This window comes from Pteropus alecto, unplaced genomic scaffold, assembly GCF_000325575.1.
Source record: "Pteropus alecto unplaced genomic scaffold, ASM32557v1 scaffold131, whole genome shotgun sequence".
NCBI lineage: Eukaryota > Metazoa > Chordata > Mammalia > Chiroptera > Pteropodidae > Pteropus > Pteropus alecto.
Window position 1 is genome coordinate 10,976,375 of NW_006434709.1, and position 12,053 is coordinate 10,988,427.

The following is a 12,053-nucleotide window of genomic DNA, read 5'->3' on the forward strand; positions in this document are numbered from 1 at the left end:
CCAATGGGTGTAAAAAAAAAAAAACACAGGCCCTTTCAAAGAGTGGACTTTGAAAATCCTGCTTGACATTGCTTCTCTAATTGTTGGCTTTACGTGTGAGTAAATTTTTGAGAGAGGAATGGCAATGTGCTATCATTATCACTTTGTGGTTAGGAAACGACTTTAAAATTAGCTATCATTTCCAAGTTTTAGTTGTAAATTACATTTTACTGTAAGTTATTATACATAAGATTTGGTCTCCCTGGATCTATTTTATTAGTTTAAATCTCTTTACCTTTATTGAGTTGCCATTCCCTATAAATGGTTTGGTTTTGGTTCTACCTTCCTTTCTCTCTTAAAAGGGCTACAAAATACGTGCTTATTATTTTATTAAATTAAGATATGTCTTAAACGGTTGTGGAAAGAATTTTACATGCTTCCTTGAGACATACCAGGCAAGAGAATCAAGAATGAGTGTTTGAATAAGAGATCAGACATAGATGCTTCTAGCCTTCACAGTTATTGGTAGATGACAGGGTCAAATGTCACTTCTAAATACCCCCAAATTAGAAATAATGGAATTAGAGAAAAAATGCAGAAGTTTATTAGAAGAAATGAAACTATATTTTTATCCAACTGACCTTAAAACCAATATATTCAATTTTCTGATGTTTCATTCTCTTCAGTCATTGCTTTTTTAGGAAATTTCAAAAACTAAGGTAGTACCTGTCTTTTTTACTAGCCTGTTTTGTAATATGTCTCTTACTTAAAAGTTCAAGACCACTTTTGTATTCTTTTCCATTCTTTTAATTTCTCCTCCATTTTCTTCATTCTTCCTACTGCAGTTCATGTAACAACGGGGACTACTTCCCCGAAACTCCATCTCAACCTCGTCCTGAGTATTCCCTGGCAGTCAAAGACAAGATCGATGGCAGTAGTGGTCAAAGGGGAAGGAAAGAGGACATAATGTGACCCCTTGGTGGTCCCTCTCTCCTCTCTTCCTCTACCTCATTCTAGAATCCACATAAAGGACTTCAAACCAGACTTCATAACCTACTAGATATGTGACTTAATGACTTTGCATCTTTGAATCTTTTTTTTTTTCATTAAATGAGACAAAACTCCTGTTCTACTTACCTGAGAAGGCTGCTAAGAAGTCTGCTGAATTAAAAGTACTTGATGAACTGTTACTTTGCAGTTAAAAGGTGGTTATTAAACATTTTATTTTAAAAGAAGCAGAGGATCAAGTGGAAAAGGTGCAAAAACAGAGGACTAGGTTTTAGTCTGAACAGTGCTTTCTCCTGGCTGTCTGCTCCTAGGCACGTTACCCAGCCACTTTGCACCCCCATTTTCTCATCTGTAAAAGAAGTAATAATGATATTAGCTCATCGATCACCTATAAGAGCTGGTAATAATAATATTGACTTCATTTTTAACACAAGGATTGAGAAAAGATTTCAAAAGTTCTTTGTGCAATACAAACAACTGACCATGGAAACTGTGTTTAATAGGTACAATCCTAGCTTTTGCTACATAAAATATAGATTACTCTTCCTTAATTAAGAACAATGATTCCTGACAAACAAACAGCATAACCTTTTAATTTCTGAAACATTTGGTAACTTTACACATTTCACTTCTGAACTTAGCATTGCACAGTATGATTTTGTGATAATTAAATTAGCAAGTCAATCGATCGATAGTATAGAGTAAGACCATTTTAAGGCTTCAGTGGTTTGATGGCTATTTGATGATTTTTTAAAGAAAGAATTAAAAATAAAACTGACATAAAGACAGAGGCTAACTTTAGAAGAAAGGTGTGGGTCACAGTGATTGGGGTGCTAGATGAGGGGAAGGGAGTTTCTAGGATGCTGACAATGGTCTTTTCTTGACCCAAATGAGAGCTGCAGGAATGTTCACTTGGAAAGATTCATTAAAGCTGTGCTTTATGTTTTATATGCTTTTACTAATTGTGACATAATTTGATATTTAAAAGTTTTAAAAATTGAAAAAGAAAAATGCAACTGACAATTTTGACAACTTTCCAAATTTACAGTGCTCCATGGAAAATAAGGGTTCAACATTCTTTTATACTTTTTCACGTATTTTAACGGCAAAAGCTCATTCACGCTAAATTCTCACATATACTGAAGGATGTACGAATGAGAAGAAACATGAGACCTTTATGTCAATATTATTATGTTGTACAATAAGTGGTTATTCATTTTGCACAGAATATCTCGCACTAACCCATTCCTCAGAACTGATACTTCCATATAACTTAACATAAAGGCTATGTGCTAAGTAAGTCCCCTACATTTTGAAGATTTTAGCCATGCTCTATAATTTTGGAAATTCTGCTTTTTCCTTTAAAAAAAAACAAAACAAACAAACAAACAAAAAAAATATCCTCTTCCTACTTCTACCTCCTCCCCAGGAAATCCTTCCAATTCTAATATTAAAATTATAGTAATACTATTTTATGGCATGGTAGATAAGATTCAGATTCTGGAGCTAGACTGCCTGAGTTCAAATCTCATTTGCCCTTTCCATTATCTACGTGACTTTGTACAGTTTATTCGTCTGATAAATGGGTGTTAGTAGTAGTACTTAGGTGTAGGGTTGTTATGATTTAATGCATGCAAAGTGCCTGTCACAGTACCTCACGCACACATTGTAAATGTTTAGTCGGTACTCTAGAAATGAAATCATCTTTTTGGGGCTAGCCTTGCGCTCCTGAAGTCTGGAATTCCTTCTTTAGGCAAATTTCTCATGTTCTTCTTTAAGCCATCCATCAGCCTGCTTAGAAACAGACATGGCTAAGTATTATTTATTTTGTTGCATTTTCTCTGATCACTTGCTACCTAAAACAGACCTTATAATATATTCTTTTTCGTGATATAAAACCTATAAAACCTAAAACATTTTGGAATGGATAGCACATTCAAATATCATTAATTTTCTGACTTTGAAAGACCAGAAGCTTCTCATTCATCACCAAACCATTCCCACCTACTCCTTCCCTGGCAGCATAATCGGATGTTACCTTCTAAAGTTCTCTTTCACTAGGCAGTCTCATGCCACACAAACAAGCACTCTTTAAACCATCTAGAAATCATTTCAAAATACTTTGAGTAAATCATTTTGTAGCCAGGTTTGTTTGTTCCTTGGTAGAAATGGAGAAAAGGAGGAAAGATGAAAATTGAAAAATTTTATCATCATTAAGAATTTAGTCATCATAGTATTCATTCAGATACAGGTCTTAGACTATAATTGCTAGGAGGAACCTAAGAAATTATGCTAGCCCTCTGTCACAGATAAGGAGACTGAATTTAAGATACACCACCTCCTTACCCAAAGCAGTCAGGAATAAATTCAGAATAGAACCTCGTTTCATGCCTCTGGCCCAGCATTATTTCTTTCCTTTACCTCATGATGTCTCTCAGCAGAAGTGGCTATGCTATGATATCTCAGAGAAAAATTAAGAATAACTGTCCACACAGCTGAACAACACAGGTAAATGGCTTTTATACATAAAGGTAAAATCTGATGGAAATGCCACTTCTATCTCAGCTGTTCAGATAATTAGTATTTTCAGAGTGCTTAACACATAATCACATACATTTAATAATTCCAACAACCCTATGAGAAAACTCACTTTCTCTTGCCCAAAGTCACAGAGCAAGTAAGTAGTTAACTCCCAGGCTCAAGCTCAAATCATTTTTAAACACTGACTTACATTCTTAAACAAACCACTCAGCAATTACTAAGACAGTTTAATACTGTCTTGGTGTAGGAAAAGACAGAGATAAAAGAGCTCACATCAGGTAAACAAATACACAAAATTAAAGTAAGCACAATGATAGAGGTATGCATGGGGTACAAAGAAAGCTCAGAGGAGATCAGAGAACTTTTAGGAATATGAAATGCAAGCTAAGTTTTAAAGAAAGAGAAAATATTAACTAGACCAGGCAGCAGGATAATGGCAGTTGAGGGTCTAAAGAATATGGAATAGCAATAATAACAGCTACTTCATATTAAGCGCTTGCTGTTCTCTGTGTTTCATCCATTTCAACTACCCTATATAGTAGATACTATAATATTCTCCTGTATATTTGAGAAAAGCAAGAACCAGAGAGGTGAGGTAATTTGTCCAATGTCACACAAAGCCTAGATTTCAATTTAATCAGGCCTCAGGAGTCCACATGTTAATAACTACCCTACATTCCACCACTCACACCATGTGATTGAGTGAGAACAGTGCTTGATCAAGGACAGGCCAGTGATCTGAACTGCAGAAACAGAAAATATGTGATGTATAATACATAAAGGCCAGCAGATTGAGCAGGAACCAGGTCTTGACCTGCACTCCCTGTGAGCATGCTACAATGCTCGGTGCTTGGTGCCTAGCTATGCCATTTGAGATGCTTGCCATTTGAGAATATTTACCATGGAAGAGGCATATTCTGATTTACATTATGTGCAAATTAGTTCAGCTTTGGACATGATAATTTTGTGGTATGGTGAGAGAGACTGGAGAATTATCTAGCAGTCAGTTGGGCATGTAGGTCTGGTGCTCAAAAGACACATCAAGTTGAGAGGCAACATTTGGTGTGTGGTAGGGAGGGTCAAGGATGTGAATGAGAATAGCTGGACAGCAGTTTTAGAGTCACAGCAGGAGTAGACCAAAGAGGGAGCCCTGAAAAATGGCCATTTAAGGAGCTGGTAGAAGGACTGTGCCCAAGAGGCTGCTTAGAGGAAGGAAAAATCCACGATTCTTGGTGTCACTGAAGTCCAAGGGAAAAAGGGCTTCAAGGAGAGAGAGGTAGTCCATAGTGTCAATTGCTACAAAAAGGACAAATAAGACAAACGCAACCTGTAGGTAACTGTTGACTTTACACTCAGCATCATGTTTCTTCAAAACCATATGAGAGCCAAAATCATCAGTTAAAAATGAAAATGGATCCTTTGATTATATTTGGAATCTCTGTTGTCTACATAATTATTCACTGTTCCTTGACGTGCAAGAGAAATTCAGGAGGAATATGAAAAATATGCAACTTACAATTTATTTGGCCATGCTGTACACAACTAGAAAACAACCTCAACAAACAAGTCAAATATAATAGAGTTGCATGAAACTGTGCTATGAAGAAAAAGATACACGTAAATAGACAGCTTCTGAAAGATAAACATTTTATAACAGGTATTAAAGTATATTGTCAAGTAGATGATTAAGAAGTGGTCAGGAGCATCATAGGCAGGGGTGGACTAACTAATTCATCAGGGCATCTTTATTATGCATCCTCTAGGCTCCACATTGCCAGAAGCACTGTAGTTAGTGCCCCGAAGTATAAGGTAGGGCCTTGAATAAGAAGACAGGCATTACTACTACACAGGCAAAAGCAAGAGTCAGCAAACACATGGATAAAAATATGGGATTCTGTGTCAGACAGACCAGGAATAGAGTTCCCTATTCCACCCTTATTAGCATTTAGGCAAGTTAGGGAACTATTCTAAACTTCAGTTTTGCAATTAATTATATAAAATATTCTACTGTTTCCTGATAATATAAGGAAATAATAGCTAACAGTCATTGTGCATTTGTTACATGCAATATAACATGCACTGTTCTATCTCATTTAATCATTACATCTACCCTAATTGTATGTTATTATCCTTATCCCCCTTTTCCAGATGTAAAAACTGAGACACAGAAAGGTTCAGAAATTTGTTCCAGAACACACAGATAATAAGAGGTAGAGTTTAGGTTTTAATCTAGATGGTCTTAGCCTGGAGGACATGCTTCTATAGGCCATACCCTCCTACCTCTCACTAATCATTGTGGTGGTTCCAGTAAACACAAATGTCTGTTTCATGGAGGCAGAGGGATGAGTTGTGGGACAACAGGATTTGGACAGGCAGAGTGTTCCTAACAAGTCTGCTATCTACCAAGCCCTTCTCCAATCCGGGCACTTAGTCATATTAAAATTCCTATAGAAATACACACACACACATGCACGCACATACAAATATACATATAAGTAATTCTACTTTTATATATGTGTGTATGTGTGAAAAATAGAGCAGAATTTTAAGAGAAAATATACTCATGTGGCTATGGTGACTCTTTTTCTTGTTCAAGTGAAAGCCATGTTGGCGGAAGTAAAGTTTCAACTCAGCTTTTCTTCTGCTCAAAAGCGGACAACCTGTCAATCAGCAGGGAGGCACCTTACCCAAGAGTGCCACGGCAGTCACCTAACTGCTCCCTATCAATTTAGTAGGGATTCATTCTAACTCCTATTTGAAGTGCCTAGAAATTAATGTAATATTTCCTGTACTCATTTGCATTGCCTGCGGGCTGGAAGCGCCCCCTGTGAGGGCCACTGAGTTAGGCAGGGAGCTGTATCCAGGGCAACTCAGTATGAAGTCAAAGCGGGAGGAGCCCTTGTAGAGTGGCGCCGACACTAGGATTAGGATCTCTTCTATGAGCCGGTGCCCGACTGATAAATTGAAGAGGTAATTTGGGATTTAACCAGATAGAGCAGTAAATGTATTAGGATGAAGAAAATCCAAGAAGGGCAAAGACTAGGGGAACCATACAAGTTGGTGAGTGAGGTTTTGTTTTGTTTTCATTTTTAAATTCCAGCCTCTCATTTGGCTTTGCATTTGAATCCTGAATTTGCGCATCTCTTCTGCTACTGCAAATATATTAGTAAAATGGATTGCCTTTGTTAGTCTAAATTGCTGTGTGTTTGCAAATACATTTCAAGAGAACGCCACTCGAGAGAAAGCTTCTCTTGGACCCAAATCACGGTGTCTATAAGTAACTCTTGACCTTGATGCATCTGTGCCCTGTGTGTAATGAAAGTAGGTGCAGAAGTGGTTGAAATCTTCCCAAACTATTCATCTCTTATTGATTCACTTGTTCTATTGTAAGCAGAGAGACACCTACACACTAGTTTAAAATTAGGCGCTCCCAAGACTGTGATGAATGAAAGAGACATGATTTGCCCTCTGGGATTTAGAAGCAAAGAATTTTCTCAGCTAGGAGTTGTTGGGAACCTTATTATTCTGGCACATCCCAAACACATTCATTAATTTATTTCTTTAGTCTAGAAATAGCAATTTCTAGAATTGCTATTTTTTAAAGCTCAATTACTTGGCAATTCTTCAAAGTGCTATATAATTTTTAAATAAATAAAAATAATTTTCAAGAATTCAAATTAATCTGGGGGACTGTTATGAAGTATCTGTATTTGCGGGGGTGGGGGGAGTAGAGCAAAAGGTTTGGAATTCCTTTCATTAAATTAGAATCTAGTAACCCACAAATGATGTTGCTGCATGTGCACCAGGGAAAAAACAATCCATTCACGTAAACAGTTTATGAAAGAAATATGGACCAATTTAAATGCATAGATTGTCCTCTATTTCCACTGAAAATATTTCTCTCACTTCTAATACTTTTATTTTTAAAATGGGGTAAAATAAACATAGTCACCCTCATGCTGAAGGGAAATCTGTCACCTTACTTCCAGAGCCAAGGTTTATTTTTAAGCTGCTTCTCCCACCTGGAATTTAGTAACATTTGGAAAAAAAACAGACGACTCATCAGTTCCTAACCCCTAAGAATGATCCATATGGCAGGGGAAAAGCTATTGGGGTACTAAGCATGTGGTGATGGGTTTTAATTCTTATTTTAGCAATGGCAATGAGACTGGTTCTCCGTATTTTATACTGTCTTCACCTCTAGGAAATTCTTCTGCCTAGAATAGTGACATTGGATTGAACAGTCTTCTTTGGTCTTCTGTATGGATAGCTCTATATCCGCCAATGCATTTCAACCCCTGCTCCTTTGTTCAAACTGTTCCATCCACTCCGAATGCTTTCCCAGTGGCAGTTATACTGGGAAGCATTTGCATGGGCCCCTAAGAAGACTTTGTACCTAATTTTGTGTTTATAATTGGCACTATTTATCATTAAAAAAAGGATCAAACAATGTACACACTTCAGGCCCTATAAAACCTGGCTCCTTCCCAGGCCTGTCTTATCCTTTCTCCACTTATTCGAATCTTATTCATCCCCTAAAACACTGGTCAGGTCCTGCTTCCCTCACCTTACTGACCTGTACCCTGAAAGTCTTGTTACAAAATAGGAAAACAATAAAATCTAAACTGCAAAAATATCAGACTGTCGTTTCATTAGCTTAGTCTTCTCTGAACAGTATATGACATATAAATAATGGGAAACATCTTAATTTGCTTTCTGTGAAAATATTACATAAATACTGGGCATACTTAACTTTTATTTTTAAAATGGGGTAAAGTAAACTTAACGTTTACTTTAAAGTCCACTATCACTGGTCTACATTCTACTGAGGTAAATATTTTGTCCATGGAGGTCATTTGCTTATATACAAATACATCGTTAATTTCATATTGCCTTCATTTGCCTCTAAAATTTTAGATACAAAGTGATGTTTTTTTGAGCATTTCACACTATAATCTCAAAAATGTAGATTGAACCTGTAAGACTAAGCCTTATACAAAATGAAGACAAATCAAAAACCTCTGCATTCCAGAGAAGGATCCTTACAATCATGAATAATGTGTCTATATTATATTAGTTCATTTATTTTTTCATAAAATGGCACTTTATATATTTCCAATATCTGTCATATAGAAGATAATTTTTTAACATACAACATTTTACAATTCTGGGGGAGGAATTTCTTATAAAGGGTTCTAATGTGTTGGAGAATAATTTTTAGAAGCTAAATAGCCAGTTCTACTTATTCAGAAAGCCAAATCGTGACAACACGTTTCTTAAAGACATTTATGCATTTGGAAAAAAAATTGATGAGATTAGAGAGAAAAAAAAAAGTTCACTCTCCTTACTCTGCTAATTTAAAGCAGTGTTTCCCAACTGTAATGTGCATACAAATCCTGGAGGAATCTTGTGGATTCTGCTTGTGTGGCTGGTCCCTAAACTATACTTTGTAAAAGGGCCTAGAAGACATCTTCATTTTCTTTCTTTCACCCCTTTTAATTTACTTTTTTTTTTTTTTTTTGAAACACAGATCAGAAATCCTATCATATTCCCATCTCATCAATGGCTTAGTAGAGCTAGATATTTCTTGGTAAGGTCTCTTCGTGTTTAAAATTGGGATGCTGGGCAAAGTCCTTGCAGAGGCCCCTCTCCAGTCTCTAGAATCTATGATACTGGCCATATGTTGGTATGTGTCATGAAGGATAATTTTTTTTTTTTTTTGAAACACAGATCAGAAATCCTATCATATTCCCATCTCATCAATGGCTTAGTAGAGCTAGATATTTCTTGGTAAGGTCTCTTCGTGTTTAAAATTGGGATGCTGGGCAAAGTCCTTGCAGAGGCCCCTCTCCAGTCTCTAGAATCTATGATACTGGCCATATGTTGGTATGTGTCATGAAGGATAACAAAATATTAACCTGTTTACTTTGCCCATTTTAAATAATTAGTGCTGACTGCTAATTAACATATCTGCACAATCAATATAATGATACTGAGGCTTCGTACCAAATAGGAAGATTGCTGTAAAGAATAAATACTTTCTGTCTTTCTTTCTTTGTTCATTTATTGCCAATTATAGACTCTGCTTTTGTGTTTTATCCATATTAATAATTCCAAAAAAGAGAAGTAGGAGATATGAGTCAAGACTTGTCTGTATACCACAATTGGCTTTGGATGAGTTACTTAAACCCTCTGCAAATGGGCTTTCCAATCCCCATCCTAGGAAAGTAATAGCTTGCCTACTAACTCATAGGATCGTTAAGAAACCAGAATAGGACACAGTATGCCTGTGTTGCTTTAGAAAGTTTTAAAAAGCGCTTTGCAATTGCAGGTTATATTTTTATCATTCTCACATCTTTTCTAAATAATTTATCAACTAGCAAACAAAAATACACTTTGCATTTTGTTACACAGGCATTTTCTTTTCATCTATTTATTGACTGAAATAAACACAAAGAGACAGGAAAAACAGAAAGAGATGAGTAAATGAAAGAAAGTATTCTCCTACAACACAGAGAAATATATGGAAATAGATTTTTTCTGAAGAAAAGAGTTTATTAGAATATTCTTAATTATCTAATAAAATAAAGAAAAAAGACTCAAAAGTTTCATAAATCATTTTGCACTTATTTTGTTTTTAGGAGAAAAGGGAATTGTGTGGTAATACACAAATTACGAACTGAAGAAATTATAAAGTGCACATCTGCAAAGGAAATAGATGTATACTTCACTGGGAGTATCTTTAATAACTATGCCCATTTTACATTGTGATGGAGTTACTACTGAACTACAATGGAAACAAAAATTTCCTGACAAAGTTGCATTTTTAATAAACCCATAATATGTAAGATTATTCTATTTTTCTTCCTTCCGAATGAGTACAATGGTAATCAAACTAAATATAATCTGGTTTCATTTCTTCTTACTGCTCTTCTAATGCTCGAAGTTTATATAATATATTCAAATATGAAAAAATATGCTAACACCATCAAAGAAACTAGAAGAATTGTTTTAAGCATTTGTTTAGATTCTTTTTAATTCCAGTACAAGCTGAAATAAAGACCACTACTGAAAACATGAAATAAATTTAGTCACCTTTCAGTCTTGCTAGTTTTATTTGCCCTATCTTAAAAGCAAAATAATTCTTAAGTCCCTAAAATATAAGTTGTAGTTACAACTGAAATTTAAATACATATTCATTAGATTTGAAGCTTAAGATACTCTCCTTCCAATGGTGAGAGTTTAGTGAAATATTACTACATTTTTGTTGCCTAAATCCAACCAGAATACTCGGTGCTGTATTGAACAGTGTTTACATAACATAATACAGGTTTAATGGAGTAAAATGTATACATTCATCTTATAGTTAAAAAAAAAAGAAGAAGAAGAAAGGGGCTAACTATGGTTACAGAATAGAACGTATGTGTTATAAAACTTGACAAAAATCAGTCTACAGCCATGCCACCCTGAACAAGCCCGATCCCGTCTGATCTTGGAAGCTAAGCAGGGTCGGGCCTGGTTAGTACTTGAATGGGAGACCACCTAGGAAGACCAGGTGCTGTAGGTATAAAAAATAAAAAAATAAGGGATTGTAAATTGACAAGGTCTTTGCAATCTGTGAGATCAACCAAGGGTTGCCTCGCCTAAAAAAAAAAAAAAAAAAAAAAACTTGACAAAAATCAGAATGCGGGGAAGAGGATATAGAAGACAGTGATTGTGTATAATAAACGTGCTTTTCATAGTAGACAATTATCTGAGTAGTGTAAAGTTGATAATTCAGAAAATAAAAGAATAGCTTTACCACCTGACAATATAATTGAATAGAAGAACAAAAAAGGGGGAGAAGGAAAAAGAGAAAGCTAGTAGACAGGCAGAAGGAAAAGAAGAGAGAAAGAAGAAAAGAGTTAAAAGTCCTTCCCAAGGGGAGTGAAGTTGTCAGTTAAGAGAAACTTTCATTTTCATTTTTTTTCTTTCTGGAAACAAAATTTCTTCTTTAAATTTAAAAAAAAATTATGGGTATTGCTTTTATTTTTAACCCACTTTATAAAAAAACAATTAATTGAGTGCCAGTTAGCTCAAATTTCAATGTGTATGCATTTTCCCTGGCAAAATGTCACAAAGACGTAAGATGTTTCCTCCCACTAGCCTTTACAACATTTTCATGGCTAGCCTAAATGGTATAAAACATGAATTCCACAGTCATATTTTAACCTTTAGTTTTATTCTTAAATTTTTAAAAGTTAGGTTTTATATGCAATAATTACTTAGATATTAGAAAAGATTAAGGGAGTCGATGTGACATAAATCATATATAGTCAATATAAACATTGTTTTTAAAGCAGGTATTACTCCAGAAACCAGGCCCTTTTTGTGTTTGTTTTGTTTTGCATTCATGTCATATACCCAATTTAGTACACCTTTAAGCCTATACTGATCACCTGGAAGACTTTGAATGGATCCTTCAGCCAGTTGTGCCTTTTGGTGCTTATATACACGGAGCTGTATATTTCATTTTTGATGCTAAC

The 12,053-nt window shown here is 35.4% G+C and overlaps 1 non-coding gene across 1 annotated transcript; it reads left to right on the forward strand.

The window, feature by feature from the left end:
- The first annotated feature begins 10,976 nt into the window (after positions 1–10,976).
- LOC112477955 lies at positions 10,977–11,095 on the forward strand. Its single transcript, XR_003045689.1, has one exon. It is a non-coding gene; the product is annotated as a 5S ribosomal RNA (ribosomal RNA).
- The last annotated feature ends 958 nt before the right edge of the window (positions 11,096–12,053 follow it).